Below are 18944 nucleotides of genomic sequence, written 5' to 3' on the forward strand. Positions count from 1 at the left end.
TGGTGAGGAGGTGTGGTGACTGGCAGAAGTGAGGAGATAGGTGTGAGAAGGGGGAAGTGATGAGGGGATGAGCAGATAGGACGGTCTGTGAGTTAAAGTGACGTGTTCTGTAGAAGTCTGCAAGTCTCTAAGAATGAAGGTGGGCTTTTCATGGCATCACCTTAGTATCAGCCCGTTTCTGTAGGCTATTGCTGCTCTATTTGATGAAAATCTCACTGACCAATACTGCCAGCTAGGGAATGGAATCACAACATCAAAAAATCTCTTAAATCCCAATTCTCATCTGAAACTTGAATACTCAGCCCAATATTCAAATATGTAGTAGGGTAATTTGATTGATTCTACATTCTTTAGAATCTCTTCATCATTCTATATTTAACAAGGGCAGAGATTATAAAGCCTCAATTTTAAATCAGAGCAGGATTGATGTGTGCTGGGGTTCTGGACAAGTGACCCGTATGTCAGGATTCAGAAAGATTTAGACTCCTGGGCTTTATTTCACTTTTTAAACTGGAAGTGGAGTTTAATCTAGATAAATATGAGGTGCTACATTTTGGTAGGGCAAATCGGGCAGGTCTTATACAATTAATGGTAAGGACCTAGAGAATGTTGCTGTACAAAGAGACCTTGGGGCGCAGGTTCATAGTTCCTTGAAAATGGAGTCACAGGTAGACAGGATAGTGAAGAAGGCATTTGGTACACTTGCCTGGTTGGTCAGTGCTTAGAGTATAGGAGTTGGGAGGTCACATTGTAGCTGTACAGGACATTAGTTAGGCCACTTTGAAATACTGTGTTCAATTTTGGTCTCTCTGCTATAGGAAATATGTTGTTAAACTTGAAAGGATTCAGAAAAGATTTACAAGGATGTTGCCAGGGTTGGAGGGTTTGAGCTATGGGGATAGGCTAATTAAACTGAGGCTATTTTCCCTGTAGCGTCAGAGACTGAGGGGTGACCTTACAGAAGTTTGTAAAATCATGAGGCACATGGATAGGGTGAGAAGCCAAGATATTTTTTCCCCAAGGGTAGGGGAGTCTAAAACTGGAGAGCATAGGTTTAAGGTGAGAAGGGAAAGATTAAAAATAGAACTAACAGGCAACTTTTTTCAAGCAGAGAGTGGTGCATGTATGGAACGAGCTGCCAGAGGAGGTGGTGGAGGCTGGTACGATTACAGCATTTAAAAAGCATCTGGATGGGTCTATGAATAGGAAGGGTTTAGAGGGATATAATGGCAAATGGAACCAGATTAATTTAGGATATTTGGTCATATGAATGAGTTGGATTGAAAGGTCTGTTTCCGTGCTGTACATCTCAATGACTCTATGACTCTTAAGTCATGAGGGATAGTTAACGGATAATGTAGTGATTGTAACGAGGTTAGCCAGGTGGACTTCATAGAATATGTGTTCCGTTTTTGGGGCTGGTAAGCTGGTCCAATCAGACAGCCCTGGCTGACAGATTAAACAGGAGTGCCAAAGGTTCTGTTCACTCTGAGGAAGCCTGATCAGTGTCAAGTACTATGTATGTGTTAACATAGGGTGACTTGGTGATGGAATACTGGCCTCTGTGGAGTTATTTCAGATAGTTGATCCAATATTGCCTATTTTACACTATCACCTAAAGTCAAAACTATTTCCACTGCCATTCTGCAGTCCAAAAATAGTTACACTCTAGTCTTAAATCCAGGCACAATTATTTTGCACAGTAGTATGCTTAGATATTTGACAGTGTGGCACTCGATGAATAAATTGTATTTCTGTTTCAAAATATACCTATAATTACCTCTCAGTAAATAAAACTGTTTTCAGATAAACTGATCTACAACTATATTCTGACTTTTTGACAGTTTATTTGTTGCATCTGCTATGGGAGTAATTCAGTGGATATAAACCTCATTATGTTGGGTGGGATAATTTATGACAAATGCAAAGGTTAATTAGTGTTAATTGTTAATTACATCCACTGAACTAAACTTATTGTTGTACTGTTAGGAATTGCTGCAATTCTGAGCCCAACTGTGCTCACCTCAGGCTATTTTTCAAGGGCCAATTAAACAATTATCATTTTACCTTCTCTTTTTCTGCATCACATGAATCAAACTTTTAAAAGTGAGGCCGCATAACACTTTTAATACCCAAGCTCCGATAGAATTATCGGCAGTTGTAAATGTGGAGATGGAAAATGAGTAACCTGGAATAAGCAGCAGGAGAGATACAATGACAGCACTGAGGGAGAAGCATGGAAAAGTGAGTTTTTAATCCATAGTGACTCAACAACTTAAAATAAGAATATTAGACTTCACTTGGAGTTTATCAGCATTTGCTATCAATGTTTGTAAGTGTAATTTTCAAATGTAGTTATTCCTTAGTAGTATTCTGTACTTACAACTGCTTAATGAAGTAAAATCACAGGAGGTTTTCTTAGAATTGGCTCAGCCTCCAAACAGTCCCTCAGAAATTACACGATCAAATCAATCACAAATTAAAGTCAATAACTTGCATTTGTATAGTAATTTCCAGCACACCACAATGAGGCACGGACTTCACAGACAGTGAAGAATGGTTTAAGTGCAGTTAGAAGTTAAACACAATTGTTAATTTTCACAAATCAAGTCACCAAATTGCCAATGCAACGATATGAATATTTAGAAAGGTTTCTTTTGGTTTGAGAGTTGAGAGCAGTAAGTTATATAAACTTAAAATCAGACACAGCTATACCAGTGCTCCGTGTTTGTTGGTTTGCTGTCTATGTTATTTATCTCCAAGTGATGCAAAAACTACACTAGTTCTAAATCCAAACAATTTATTTACAAGGCTTTAAAACATCTCAGAACTTTCAAGAGTGTTAACACGCACATGGTCACAGCCGATTTCCTTCTTGAAACTCGGAGTGGAGACAATCGCTTAATGTTGTAGTTCTACTCTCGGGCTAAAGCAATCAAACAAGTGTCCAAAGATCAAGAAACAATCAAATATTGAATAATTAAACCATAAAATTCTACGGTTAGAATGAATTGTTCTGCGCAAAGATTGGCGAAAAGTTGGGATTCTCTCCCTCAAACAGCTTTTGTGACTAAGGTGGTTAATAATGGCAGAATTGTTATTGCTCGGTTAATTGTTAGGTATCGGTGTTAAGGAATATGCATCAAAGTGGCTAAATGACGTAAGGATACATATAGTCTAACTTAAGTGAATGATGGGTAGGTTTCAAGGGATGATTCACTTGCACCTGTTTTGAGTTGACCAGATAATCATATTTTTAGTAATGTTAATTGAATAAGCTGTATCATAGAATGAATATAGCGTTGAGGGTGGCCATTCAGCCAATCATGTTAGTGTTGGCCTTCTGAAAGAACAATTCACTGAGAATCATTCCCCTGCCTTTTTCCTGTAACCCTGAAAATGGCTGATCTTCAGATAGTCAAATTCCCTTTCAAAAGCCATTATTGACTCTGCCTCTACCACACTCTTGGGCAGTGTATTTCAGATCTTAACTATTCAGTGTGTAAAAACACTTTTTTTTTTCTCATATTACCGTTGCTTCTTTTTCTAATCATCTAAGGTTAATAGCCTATGGTTCTTGATATTTGGGCCATTGTGATGTTTCTTCTAACCAATTCTATCCAGAGCCCATATCATTTTGTGTACCTCTGTTATATCTCCTCTCAACCTTTCCTTCTTTTAGGAAATATTGAACAAGACATCTCTGCTGTGATGGCAATTGTAATTGTTATCTGAGAGGGGAGACACTTAACTTATTAAAAGACAGCACCAGTGAAGCAAAGCATCAGACTGAATTATGTGCCCTGGCTTGGAATGGGTTTCAACCTATAACCTTTAAATCAGAGCCAAATATTCAACAAATGAGCCAATGTTTTTACTGTGTCAGACTAGAGGAAATACTACGCAACACAGAAAGATCTGACAAGAAAATCACAAAATTGTACAAGGGATTTTGAATTGTTAAACAGGACAACTACATGGAAATATTGTGCATATGCTTATACCATGTGTCATTAAAATGGTCCTAAAGGACAGCTGAATTGTAAGGCTCAGTGCTGCAATTATTTACCATTTATTACTGTTTATTGCAGTTTTTAGCAATCAGTCATGCTATTTGGGACAATGATTTACTTTGATGTAGTTTTCAATGAAAAAGTAAATCTCAAGTGTACTGTACCCTAATAGTAGGTACATAAATTCATTTTAAAATGAAGCCTTCTTCTCTGAGATCTAATGTTCTTGGTTTTAAGAATTAATATATAAAAATACATATAGTTCTGATCCATTAAAGTTTTCAAGCCATGTGCCTTTATAACCTGATTTGGACCAGGTATTAGCTTTCTTGGTGTGTTCATTATATACGGTACTCAAAGTACAAATTTATTTCAATGATAATATTACTGCGAAAAGTCTTAATACATTGATTGCATTTGTATCCTTCCTTTAAAAGAACACCTTACTTTGTAGTAAGTGTTGAAGTGAAACACAGCTTTAAAATAAAATTGGATTAGTGAAAATGATTCAGGACACTGCCAAGTGAGATAATCCACATCATTAACTGAGGATTCTTGTTTACTTCCTACCCTGCAGCCATTAAATAATAGACCAAGATAATTAGCCAGAGAAAATGCCAAGTGCAGACCAAGGGGATTATTGTCCAAATACTCATTGTCAGTGAGCAAACTCGCTGCTAGTTTATCATAGCAGGAAACGAAGGCACACTTCAATGAACGGAAATTTTCATTGTCGCAGTGCTAAACCTGGTAGAAGTTCTACTGTGATCAATTCCAAAAATATATGTATTATTGGATTGCTTTAAAGAAAAGCATCAAATGAACTATGAGGAAAGAAAAGACAACTTCTGGTTATGGTTTACAAAGCTGTATGTTAAAGGACATCTTGCTGAGTTGCATAGAACATTAATTGTTACAGAAACAAGTAAGTACATTCTATTGAACTAAGCAAATCCACAGGAACATCAATTTAAATCGGCATAATGCAATTTGAAATATTTTTAAGAAATATTTTTCAACTCTATTTAATTTTGGAATATTTGCCATTTTGAGTAGAGACAAAATCCTTAAGAATATTCAAAATGTAAATAAATAAGTTTGAAGATTTAGGCAAACAGATGAAATTTTAAAATAAACATTTAGAAAGGTATGGTCAAATTAGACAACATCAGCATGGATTTATAGGAGTGAGGTCATTGGTGATTGATTTAATTGATTTGTTTTAGTTGAGGAGAATGTGGTGAGCACTGAAATTTTCAGATGTTTAATAAGGTGCCAAATAAGAGATATGCAATGAAAACTGAGGTACTCCAGGAAATGTAACATTATGCACAGAGAGGATTAGGTTCCAGAAAGTGTACCGATGTTTTGCTGGTAGGTTGATGTGAATAGGGGCAGTGTGTTGTTGGTATCTGTGTACAGATCTCCTTCACTTTCCATTAGGCACAAGATGCTGAGGTTTGTTGATAATCTCAAATTCGGGGCATATCAAACAATGACGGACAGAAACAAATTAATGCAGCAGGTGGTTGGGTAGCACTGCTGAACACAGATAAATGGTAAGAAGAATATTTTGGGAAACAATAATGAAATAAATCATATTTAACTGTTGAATACTCCATTCTTTTATTTCACAAAGTATGAGGTTATAAATCTTTGAACATAGCAGCTAGTTAGAAAGGCCATAAAAGGACTTCAGAGTTTTATGCAAAGAGCTTTGGATATGCACAGAACATGAATAAGATTTTAATGAGGCAACAGGTCCAGTATTAAATATTGGCCTACATTTCTCTCCTTCCCGTTTTCCCACTCCTAAGTAGTGTGTTAGAGTTGCATGTAAAGGATAGAACCGGTATAAAAGTGAGTTGAGAGTGCAATGATTGACTAGTTGAGAGCTCAAAAAGCAGAATCATGGCAGCATAGAGCAGTTATTTAGAGAGTGAATTGACCCATATACCAGCTGGCACAGCCCTGAACTGTCACTAGCCACCTTACCAACTAATATTTCTGAACACTAAACCAAAGATTTAGGATGTATGGTTAAACAGTGACTGATCACCAATTGTGTCAATTATCTTAACTCCTGAATAAATATTTGGACTTCAGTTTGTAAACCATGTCATAAAGTTGAACTATTTCCATTGGCTGGTAACTATGAATTGAAAATAATTACTGGGACAAATGGCAAATGAGAGAAGAGGCAAGTTACATAAGGGTTTACGTCAGCCAATCATATTGGTAAGCAAAACTCCAAAACTAACGGAGACATAGAAAGTAGATGGAAGAGAAGGCCATTTGGCCTTGTGAGCATGCTCTGCAGATGGTCATGCACAGTGAGATGCTGCCAGGCAGTCTGCTGCCATTGGCAAGAAACACAAGTATCAAGTCCCCCAGGTTGATAGAGGAAATAGTGTATATTGTGGTTCTTGCCCTCTATACCATTGGCACAGGTTGTACTTCATCTCCCTGCAGACCCAGAGATACAACAACTGTTAACATTGTGTGGACATGCCACCTGCTCCTCTGCCATCCTGTACAGATACAGCAACACTTTTGGAAAATCCAGAGGCAGATACTCTCACAGCATTTAAGAAGCATCTGGATGGGCACATAAAATGCCAGGGCTTAGTAGACTATGAACCAAGTGCAGGTAAATGGGATTAGTGTAGTTTTGTGTTTGTTGTTTGACATGGCATGGTGGGCTGAAAGGCCTGATCCTATGCTGTATGGCTCCATGGCTCTATCTGGATGTTAAGTGTGAGTCTTGCGTACCAGGGAGTGTTGCTGAGTGAATGATGGAGTTGTGGTGCACAGAGTAGCATGAGGTTCCTTGTAATTATGGATTCACTAACCTTGTCCACTCATGTGAGATCATTAAACCTCTTGTGGCACTGCTGCTAGGTCCTCGGATCCAGATTCCTGGCATTGACTTCCCTGACCACCTGCTCCCAATTCCTTTGGTGAGTGGCACTTGACAGTCTCATGGCTCTATGTGGAACTCTGCCTGTTCTTTCCCTGCTTAGCTTCAGCATGAAAGCCACAGCCACCACATCTGCATATTCCGTGTTTCATTTTTCAATTTCCAGCCACATTACTCAGTGCAACTTCCCCTTGAGACAGGCAGACTATCTAAGAACAGCAGGCTGATTGTACTGTGTGAGATCTCTGCCGAGCACAGAGGCAGCTGGCAGTGCGAAGGGAATGTCAGCCAGGAAACTGCTCAGCCTGACGCTACTATTAGATAAATAAGGTCAAACACCAAGTTTACCTGATGACCACCTCCAATGGAAGCAAGAATTCATTTTTAGCTGTACATATGGTCCTCCCTACTGAACCACTAGCAACTGGACAAAAGCAGAATGATGGGCTCCATAATATCGACAGCATATCTATATGTGATAGATCCAATCCATCCAGAAGAGAACAATTTCTTCTGTCATTATTATATCAAAACAGTCCTGGCCAAACAAATATAGATTTGGCTTGTATTCTAATTTTTATGGTATGTTTAGGTAGCATTTTTACGCAAGAACTGTTGAAGCATTTTTAATCTGAGTAAGATCAAATAAGTTTAATATATATTTGCAGTGGTTTGTTCAAAATAAAAACATCAGAAATATATTGTTGCTTACAAAATTAATTGTGCAGATGATTTATACTTCTCTGTTGCACAAGAGATAACAGATCAGTTCATCCCAACAAAGACAGAAAAAGGTTCATCACATCTTGGCATATAGTCAACACTAGTGAAAAAACATTCATCATTGAATAAAGCGGTGCCTCTTTTCTAACCTTTTTTGATTGTAACTGCAATAGCTCGGAGAATCCATGGGTAATGTCCAGAGAAAAATCAAAGGTGGTATGAATATGAAAACAAACTAACTGAATTGCTTAAAGATCATGAGTACAGTATTTAACAGGTCTTGTGACATTTTTGCTGCCTCTGATTTGTCTCTCTGCTGGTCCAACATTCAGTATTGCAAGAACATGAGGAATCCCTCATTAAAATTTGGGAAAAACAAAGGCATTGTTTTGGGCGCCACCATTCACTAGCCATCAACTAACTTATGAACTCTATTCCAGCTGTTGACTCCAGATCTTTCCTTGGTCTGTGTTTGAGGATTAACTGGACCCTTTGCTATCTTGGTTAATTACTGGGCCTTGCGCTAAGCTTCGGAATCCATATTAGTCTGCTGTTCTTAGATAGTCTGCCCCTCTCAAGGGGAAGTTGCACCGAGTAATGTGGCTGGAATTTGAAAAAAACAGAACATGGAAAACTCAGATAAAAAGGTGTAGAGCTGGATGAACACAGCAGGCCAAGCAGCATCAGAGGAGCAGGAAAGCTGACGTTTCGGGTCTGGACCCTTCTTCAGAATACTCAGATGTGGTTTTGGAAAGAGGAAATCTAGGCTTACAAAGCAAGAGGATACAGCATTACCAAGGTCATTTCACACATATATATTATTTCATGCCTCCTCTCCATCCCCAATCCCCAATAAAACTGAACCTCTCCAAAACTCAGCAATTCACAACCTAACTTGTATCAAAACCGTTTCACCAGGTGACAACTGACCTTAACTGCTTCCTGGTCCATAACGTTGCAATTGAAAAATTCTTATTCTTGTTGCTTGTGCTTTTCTATCTTTGTAAACTCCTTCAACCCTTCTGACACACTTTTTTCTTTGAAAGATGATGATAATGCAGCAAAGTAATCCATTTCAGGTGGGGTGTGCACTCAAGATGCACCTTTGCTGATGGCTGAAGGAACCAGCCCTTGAAAGGCACCATAGAAAGCATACTGTCTGGGTACATAATGGCCTGGTATGGCAACTGATCTGCCCAGGACCGTAAGAAACTACAGAAAGTGGTGTGCTCAGCCCAGACCATCACAGAAGCCAACCTTCCATCGTGGACTCCGTTTACATTTCTCATTGTTGCGGGAAGGCTGTCAACATCATCAAAGACCCCTCTGACCCCGGTAATGCTCTCCTACAATCTCTTCTGTCAGGCAGAAGATATAGAAGCCTGAACACATGCACCAACAGGTTCATGAACAGCTTCTTCCCTGCCATTATTAGACTGATGAATGGAATCTCTAACTTCAAATAATGTTGGTTTTGTTAATACTGTGCACATCCTGTGCCGTGTTTGCCTCATTCTGTCCAAGTTTTCTTCACCCTATGATCTTGTACATCCTTGCTTACTATGTTCTGCCTGTACTGCTCACAAACAAAGCTTTTCACTGTACTCAGGTACACATGACAATAAATCAAATCAGTCAATCAATCAGTCAGTTTTTGCCACTAGTGCTGCCAGTAACGCTGTCAAGAATCATTGTGGACTGTTGTTTCCAGTATTGGGTTTCTGTTGCCAAGTCCCAGCAGCACTGGTCATAATTATGGTGAATGCCAGCCCTCTGATTTCCTCCCTCATCTGCTTGCGACTCTCAAGCCTGATCATCGATGTCTAAAGCCTTCATATCATGCATGGAAACAATGATAAGGCAGGAATCTATGTTCTACTCGTTGTTTGGCTCTGGTTTCCTCACTACAGAGAGGGGATGGGATCACCTTCCAACCTGTAGAGTTTCCACAGACAACAAAGCTGCCTCTAACAAAAACAGAAATGGCTGGAGAAACTCAGCAGATCTGGCAGCATCAGTTGAGACAAAGTAGATATACCGTTTCAGGTCCAGTAACTCTTCCTCAGAAGTGAGTTGCCTCACTTTGATGAGTTTGAACAAATTTGGGAATTATGCCTTTGAGAAGGCTTCCAAAGTTTTTTATTTCTAATATTAACAGGAGAGTGAGGGAAGCAAGAGTGCTGCTAACTACCCGATAATGACAAAGCAAATGGTAAACTAATTAGAGAGGGGAGGGTTTGGGAAGGAGAAAGTCTAGGCTTACAAAGCAAGAGGATATAGCACTATTACAGAGCAGCTATCTCGATAACAATAAGTCCCAGAGTGGAACAGGAATAGACAGACTGTACAAACATAGAAAAGCAGCAGTAAAGAGGGTCAAAAGGGCTGCTATGACACAGGAGATAGACAGCTAAACCAAATCAGCCTTTCTACCTCTGTATTTGTAACACAGTAAAATTAAAACCATTGGAGACTGCTCAATAGTATTCAAATGGTTCCTAACCAGACTTTTGAATAACCAATCCCACACTTTGTGAATAATGAATTCAAGAAACTTTTTTTTTATCTTAAAGAAAAGGCTTAACAGTTAATTAAATGTACCACAGCTTTCACAGAGAAAAATTGAACAAGGTAATTGAATTAATGTCTATGTTTTAAACACAAAACATTTATTTTAGCCCCAGTTTACACAAAAGACTGACAGACAAACAAACAAATATAGTTAGGAGATAAATGAAAGAAAATAACAAAACTGGCTAGATTATTTAAATGGTTTAAATAATGCCCTGTTTCACAGGCATAGACATGGACTCCTTCACTGCTTTTCTGGAAACATCGGAACAGTTTCATTGTTAAATGTTAAATTGCCCAAAGTGTCCAGGGATGTGCAGGTTAGGTGAATTAGACATGGGAAATGCCAGGTTACAAGGGTAAGGTAAGGGGTGGGTCTGGGTGGGATGCTCGTCAGATGGTCAGTGTGGGCTCCGATGGGCCGAATAGCCTGCTCCCACACTGTAGGGATTTTGTGATTCAATGACCTATGATTGATCAGGATCACCTTTTCAGGTCAGTCAGGGCAATACTCCGAACTCACCTTTCTGCTCTTCTGGAAACTGATGTGGGAGATTAGGCAGGGAGCTTTCAAATCTTCATATAATGTCACCAGCTGCCAAACTCATCTCCCCAGAAAACACAGCCCAGTCCTAACAAATTCAACTCAAGTTCCACCCTGAGAGACTGATCACCTTTTCCTGAAGTCTCAGTTACCATTCAATATGTGCCATTTGCTTGAATAGCAGGTATTTTCCAGACTTACTAGAACCGATTCTCAGGTGCTGTCCTTGTTAATAGCCAACTTCTGCTCTCTGTTTAACCACAATACTCTTCCCAGAATCAGCCTACAATTATACTCCAGGACTGAGCTCACAAGCAAAACCTTGTTTGTTCTGTTCTTTTCCTTTCACCACAGGCTGCTTCACTAAGCCCACAAGTCATCTTCAGCTCACAATTCCCAGTTTATAGCTCCAAAACAAAATTGACAAAAGAATAAAAATGAGAATAATGAAAAATAAACAAGGGTTCTAACAGGAAAAATGGTAAAAAGAGAAACTTAATGGCTCATCACGTGAATACAATAGAATTTTTTAAAAATTCATTCAGGGACATGGGCATTGCTGTCTGGCCAGCATTTATTGCCCGTCTGTAGTTGTCCCTGAGGAGGTGGAGGTGAGCTGCTTTCTTGAACAGCTGTAGTCCATGTGCTGTAGGTTAACCCACAATACCCTTAGGGAGGGAATTCCAGGATCTTGACCCAGTGACACTGTAGGAACAGCGATATATTTCCAAGTCAGGATGGTGAGTGACATGGAAGGGAACTTACAGGTGGTGGTTTGCCCAGATATCTGCTTCCCTTATCCTTCTAGATGGAAATGGTTGAGGGTTTGGAAGATGCTTTCTAAGGATCTTTGGTGAATTTCTGCAGTGCATCTTGCAGATAGTACACACTGATGCTACTGAACATCATTGGTAGAGGGAGTGGATGTTTGCGGATGTGGCGCCAATCAAGTGGCTTGTTTTGACTTAGATAGTGCCAAGCTTCTTGAATGTTGTTGCAAGTGTACCCATCCAGACCAGTAGGAAGTTATCCATCACACTCCTGACTTGTGCCTTGTAGATGGTGGACAGGCTTTGGGGAGTCAGGAGGAGAGTTATTTGCTGTAGTATTCCTAGACTTTGACCTGCTCTTGTAGTCACTATGTTTATGTGGTGAGACCAGTTGAGTTTCTGATTAATGATAACCCCCAGGATGTTGATAGTGGGACATTCATTGATGGTAACACCATTAAATGTCAAGGGATGGTGATTAGATTGTCTCTTATGGAAAGTGGTCATTGCCTGTCATTTGTCTAGCATGAATGTTACTTGCCACTTGTCAGCCCAAACCTCGATATTTTTCAAATCATGTTGCACTTGAGTGTGGACTGCTTCAGTATCTGAGGAATCACAAATGGTGTTGATCATTGTGCAATCATCTGCAAACATTCCCACTGACCTTACGATGGAGTGAAGCTCATTGATGAAGTAGCTAAAGATGCTTGGGCCTGAGACACTACCCTGAGTAACTCCTGCATAAATATCCTGGAGTTCAGATGACTGACCTCCAATAGGAGGTCAGCTATGTGTCAGCTAACCACCAGAGAGTTTTCCCTGATAGCCATTGATTCCAGTTTTGACAGGATTCCTTGATATCACACTCCATTGAATGTAGCCTTGATATCAAGGGCTGTCACTCTCACCTCACCTCTGGAATTCAGCTCTTTTGTCCATGTTTAAACCAAGGCTGTAATGAGGTCAGGAGCAGATTGGCCCTGGCGGAACCAAACTGGGCATCACTGAGTCACAGGCTTATACAACACAGAAACAGACCCTTCAGTTGGACTTGTTCATGCCAACCAGGTTTCCTAAAATGAACTAGTCCTGTTTGCCTGCATTTGGCCCATATCCCTCTAAACATTTCCTATCCATGTACTTGTCCAAATGTCTTTTAAATGTTGTAATTGTACCAGCCTCCACCACCTCCTCTGGCAGTTCATTCCATACATGCACCACCCTTTGTATGAAAAAGTTGCCCCTCAGTTCCCTTTTAAATCCTTCCCTTCTCAACTAAACCTATGCCCTCCAGTTTTTTACCCCCTCACCTGGGAAAAAGACCTTGGCTATTCACCTCATGTATGCTCCTCAAGATTTTATAAATCTTTATAAGGTCATCCCTCAGCCTCCAACACTCCAGAAAAAAAAGATGTCCCAGCCTTTCCAGGTTCTCCTTGTATCTCAAATCCTCCAATCCTGACAACATCTTCATAACATTTTTCCAGTATCCAATGCCTCCAACTTTTTCTTGATGTCATGTGGAGTAAATCAAATTGGCTGAAGACTGGTATCTGTAATGCTGGGATCACTGGTGAGGCCAAGATGGATCATCCACTCAGCACTTCTGGCTGAAGATTGCTGCGAAAGCTTCAGCCTTAGCTTTTGCACTGATGTGCTGAGCTCTTCCATCATTGAGGGCGGGGATATTTGTGGAGCCTCCTCCTCCAGTGAGTTGTTTAATTGCCCACTACCATTCACGACTGGATGTGGCAGGACTGCAGAGCTCAGATCTGATCCATTGGTCAGATTGGCTCTGTCTATCACTTGCTGCTTTCGCTGTTTGATATGCAAGTCATCCCATCTGGTGGCTTCACCAGGTTGACACCTGAGTTTGGAAAAACACAAATAAAATTAATAGCACAAATATTGGTTGATGGGTATGATTTTATAGCGTTACACAGACATGGTTAAAAGGAGATCAAAGCTTAGAACTAAATATTCAGGGACATGTGAATTTTTAAATGGTCAGGAAGAAAGGAAAGGACGGAGAGCCTTATTGTTATGGCATGGAATAAGTATGATAGCAAGAAATGATCTTGGATAGGAAGATGTAGAATCCATACGAGAGGAGGTAAGAAATAAAAAAGGGAATGATGTCACTGGTGGGAAGTATTTTATAGGCCCCCTAACTGTAGCCGTACAGTGGGACAGAATACATCAGGAAAAGATGAGCACATGTAACAAGGACAGCACATTAATCATGGATGATTTTAATCTTCATGTGATTGGAATTGGCAGGAGTAGCTGTGAGGAAGAACATAGAATGTATTCAGAACAGTATCCTAGAAAAATATGTTGTGGATCCAGAGATCAGGTTTTCTTTTTAATCTGGTGATGTGGAAAGAGGTCAATATAGTAAATGATGTCATAGTTAAGGACCCCCTGGTAAACAGTGGCCGTAACATGGTGGAATTTAGCTTTCAGTTTGAGAGGGAGGAACTTGAGTCAGAAACAATTATGCTGAGCTTAAATAAAGACAAATACTAAGAAATGAGGGCAGAGCTGGCTGGAACGAACTGGAAAAGGAATCTAGCGGCAAAACTGCTTGAGGAACAATGGCAGACATTCAAGAAAACAGTTCATGATTCCAGGAAGAAGGATTCTAGGAAGAAGATAAGCCAATGATGGAGGTTAGGGAAAACATCAAATTGAAAGGAAAAAAAAAACATACATTTGGCAATGATCAGTACCAAAGGACTGGGAAAGTTTTAAAAGCCACCAATAGATGATCAAAAAATGAAGAGGGAGAAGATAAACGTTGAGAGTAAACTTTCAAATAATATCAAGATGGACAGAGTGAGCTTCTTTAAATATATAAAAAGGAAGAGAGAAGCTGAAGTGAACATAGGCCCCTTAGAGAATGAGCCTGGGAAAATAATAATAATGGGGAACCAGGAAGTGACAGAGGAGTTCAATAAATATGTTGCATCAGTCTTCACAATGGAAGATGTTAATAGCATTCCAAAATCACTAACTAAACAAGGGACAAGCTGAGGAAAGGAAAAAAATATGATAGCCATCGTTACAGACAGTAAATGCTGGTCAGCTAGTGATGCCCACATCCTACAAAAGAATAAAAAAGACAGAAAAAATGGTTGGGAAACGAACAGAGCAGAAGACCTATATGTTTCCTAGACCTGATCGGATGTATTTTACTATATTAAAGAAGTTGCCATCGATATAAAAAAATCCACTGGCAGTAATCTTTCAAAAATACTTAGATAATGGATAAGTCCCAGATGTTTGGAAAACTCCAATGTAAAACCTTTATTGAAAAATGAAAGAAGATTTTTAAAAAGTTGACTACCATCCAGTTAGCTTAACATGTTATTGAGAAAATGTTAGGGCCTATTATGAAGCATGTAATAGCAGAGCGTTTAGAAATACGTCATATGATCAAGTGGGTTCAGTATGGCTTTATGAAGGGGAAATCATGCCTGACAAATTTAATGGAATTCTTTGAGAAGGTAACAAGCAGGATAGGTAAAGGGAAAACATTGGATGGAACACAGTTGGATTTTCAGAAGGTGTTCAACAAGGTTCCATACATTAAGCTACTCAATAAGAGCCATGGTGTTAGAGGCAGTAGAGGATTGGTGGAGGATTGACTGAACTACAGAAGACAGAGTTGGGAAAAGGAGGGGATATTTTCAGGATGGCAAACTGTAACTAGATGTGTATCACAGGGATCAATATTGTGGACACAATTACTTAGCTACATATATTAATGACTTGGATCAGGAAAGTGAGTGCACTATCAGCAGGTTTGTAGATGGCACAAAAAATGTGGGAAGACAAATGGTGAGAATGACATAAAGAATCTGCAGAGGGATTAAAAACAGCTAAGCAAGTGAGCAAAAAAAGTGGCAGGTAGAATATAATGTGGAAAAATGTGAGGTTACGAACTTTCACAGGAAGCAAAGAGAAGCTGAAAATCAGATAAATGGCGGGAAACTGCAGAATGCAACAGAACAGAGGGGTTTGGATGTCCTCGTACATGAATCATAAAAGAAATGAATCATCTAAGTTCAATGAGTAATAGAGAAGATAAATGGAATGCTGGCCTTTTTTCCAAAGAGAATGGAATATAGATGTATGCAGTTTTGCTAAAACAATGCAAGGCACTATTAGACCATAAGTGAAATATTGTGAACATTTTGGTGCTCTTATCTAAGCAAAGAAATACTGGCATTGAAGGCAATCTACAAAAGGTTCAGTAAGCTGATATCAGGTATGGAAGGACTGTCATATGAAGAGAAGTTGAGTAGACTGTGCTTGTACTCATTAGAATATAGAAGAATGAAAGGCAATCTTATTGAAACATACAAGATTCTTGGGGAACTTAGAGCAGATACTAGGAGTTTGATTCCCATTCTGGGAGAGTCTAAGGGTAGGTAGATAAAGTGGAGGTGAAAATGGGGTACTTGCCTCTTAACTGAGGCATAGAGTTTAAGAACAGAGACGTTAAACTGAATCAATATAAAATGTTGTTTCAGCCACAACAACAGTATAATGTCTAGTTCTGCAATCCACATTATAGGAAGGGTGTGATTGCACTGGAGAGACTGCAGAGGAGATTTACCAGCGTGTTCCCTGGATTGGAGGGTTTTAGGTATGAGAAGAGATTGGCTGGACAGTGATCGTTTCCCTTGGAGCAAAGGAGTTGAAGAGGAGACACATTGGAGATGTATAAAACTCTGAGGGGTACGGATACTGCAAACAGAAAGAAACGATTCCTTTTGAAGACCAGAGGCATAGATTTAAGGTAAGGGGCAGAAGAGTTAGAGGAGATGTGAGGAAAAGCTTTCTCACCAAGAGGGCAGTGGGAATCTGGAACTCACTGCCATAAGAAAGTAAAGGTAGAAACCATCATAACATTTAAAAAGTGTTCAGTTGTGTACTTACAATGCAAAGGTGTACAAAACTCTGGATGAAGTGCAGGAAAATGGATTGGAATAGTTAGGCGTTTGATTTTAATCGGTGCAGACTCAATGGGTGAAGGACTTTTCTCTGTGCTCTCGACCTTGTTGTCATGCTGTTGGCACGATGGCTCAGTAGTTAGCACTGCTGCCTCACAGTAGCAGGGACCTGGGGTCAATTCCACCCTCGGGTGACTGTCTGTGTGGCGTTTGCACATTCTCCCCGTGACTGCGTGGGTTTGCTCTGGTTTGCTCCCACAGTCCAAAGATGTGCAGGCTAGGTGGATTGGCGATGGGGAAATTGCCCGTAGTGGCCAGGGATATTTAGGTTAAGTGGCTTAGCGATGGGGAAATGCAAGGGTAGGGGAATGAGTCAGGGTGGGATGTTCTTCAGAGGGACAGTGTGGACTTGTTGGGCCAAATGGCCTGTTTCCACACTGTAGGGATTCGATGACCTTTTTGTGGGGCATCATTCACAGAATAAGGAGTCACACATTTAAGACAGAGATGAGGTGGAATTTCTTCTCACAGGTGGCCATGAGTCTGTTGAATTCTTTATCTCAACAGGCTGTCAAGGCGAGGTATTAGGTAGAGATAGACAGATTCTTAATCACCAACGGTTATGGGGAAACTGTAGGAAACTGGAGTTGAGGGTTATCAAGTCAGAACTGATTTCATTGAATGGTGAAGTAGACTCGATGGGCTGAATGGCATATGTCTTATGGTTTTAAGGCCAGCTAAGAGCTGCATTGTGGGTCAGATGTTCACAGGGCAAATAAACTTTTACAGTTTTCTGAGTTTACCCTGCAAACAAATTCGAGAAAACATACTTCTCCAGGTCTCGCAAGGAATCTTTGGGCTTCCAATACACAATGCTGCTCTCTCCCGCCCCCAGTCATGAACCTATTCTCCACTCAACTGTCTGGGAGAGGAACATTCCTCGCAAATCTCAGGCAGCAGCCTCTCACTCCATGAATTATCATTCCCACCCAGCAGACAGCCAATGAAGCTATCTGGATTCCTGTGAAAGACTGAGAAATGAAATAATCCCCCGCTCAATGTCTAAACTGGATGAAGAAATATTTCATCCATCTTGGGGTGGACCAGAATCTTCATTCTCCATCACAAGCTCTGTTCTTGAGCCACTTATTCATTCTCTTTCCCTGCCTGAGATAAATGCCAGAGGCTGAACCAGACAGTTCACATCCAAGGCACCATATTTAATCCTGACCAGAGCTTTGAAACATAAATCCAGAGGGGAAGACCTGTTTTTTAAAAAAAGGTGATAAGTGAAAATGATAAAGACCATTCTGTTGCCAGTGGGGTTTGAGGGTTTGGAGAACATGGACTTCCTCAGATGGCCTTCCTGTCAGCCTGCTGTAACCCTTCCACAGTTCTTTGGTGAAATGGCTATGATCTAGGCCACCTTTACCTGAGTTGAGGACCTTTGGGAGGCAATTAATGATCACTTAAAAGTTGACACCCACCAAACATCAATTTTTCAGGCTGACAGGTGGAATTCTGGGCTGTGGTAAGTGACCCTGCTCTGCCTTTTGACCCACCGCAAGAGGTCCCCCCCGCAGGCTCTCCCTAACAACCCGAGTCTCTCAACCAGCACACTGGAGTCGTCCCCTCTCCTCACCACCCACCTCCCTGGTCCCACCCCCCTTTCCTATCCTGAGACTGCTACATTTTTCTGGTTCTGAAATCCTGAGACTGAGGGTCTGTGCAGCCCCAGTCCTGTCTGAAATAGCTCCACAAAGGCTGGTATTCTGTCACCACGTCACTCTTTATTTATATGTGGAAAGTTCTTTACACTGATTTAGCTCCCTCAGAGCCAGCTCTCAGGGTGAACAGAACCTCTGACACTCCTGTTTACCTCTGTCAGCCAGGGCTCCCTGATTGGACCAGGTTAACAGCCCCGATCAGGGAACTCACAATTTATTCAGTCCACTTGGCTGACCTCATTCCAATCAGTGTACTGTCCGCTGCAGACATTGGCACCGCTAGGACTAGAAAGTTGCTGGCAGCAAGCTGAGGTAGGTCTTTCTCCCGAGCAAGGCGCTTAGAGCATTAAATGGTAGCGTGTCATCCAGCATCAATGGAGATGCATTTGCTACTGCTCTTCAAGTGTCATCCTAAAAATTATGGCCTGAGATTCACTGTCAACCATCCTGACAGCCCCCCAATCGCACTACTTGGTTAAAAATCATAGTCTCTGGTTTCAAACTGAAATAGCTTTCAGAGATTGCCCATGCACGGTAAATTGCTTATTTGGTTCTAACTGGTGATATTCCATTGGGTGTCTTATCGAGGAAGTATGAGCAACTAAATATTCAGAAGCCTGGTCTTCCAGTAGTACAGGTTATCCATGGAAACTAAATTAATGAAGTCATCTGCACAGCTATGTAGCAGGCCAAACAGCATCAGAGGAGCAGG

Source organism: Rhincodon typus, chromosome 3 (genome assembly GCF_021869965.1).
Source record: "Rhincodon typus isolate 14 chromosome 3, sRhiTyp1.1, whole genome shotgun sequence".
Lineage (NCBI taxonomy): Eukaryota > Metazoa > Chordata > Chondrichthyes > Orectolobiformes > Rhincodontidae > Rhincodon > Rhincodon typus.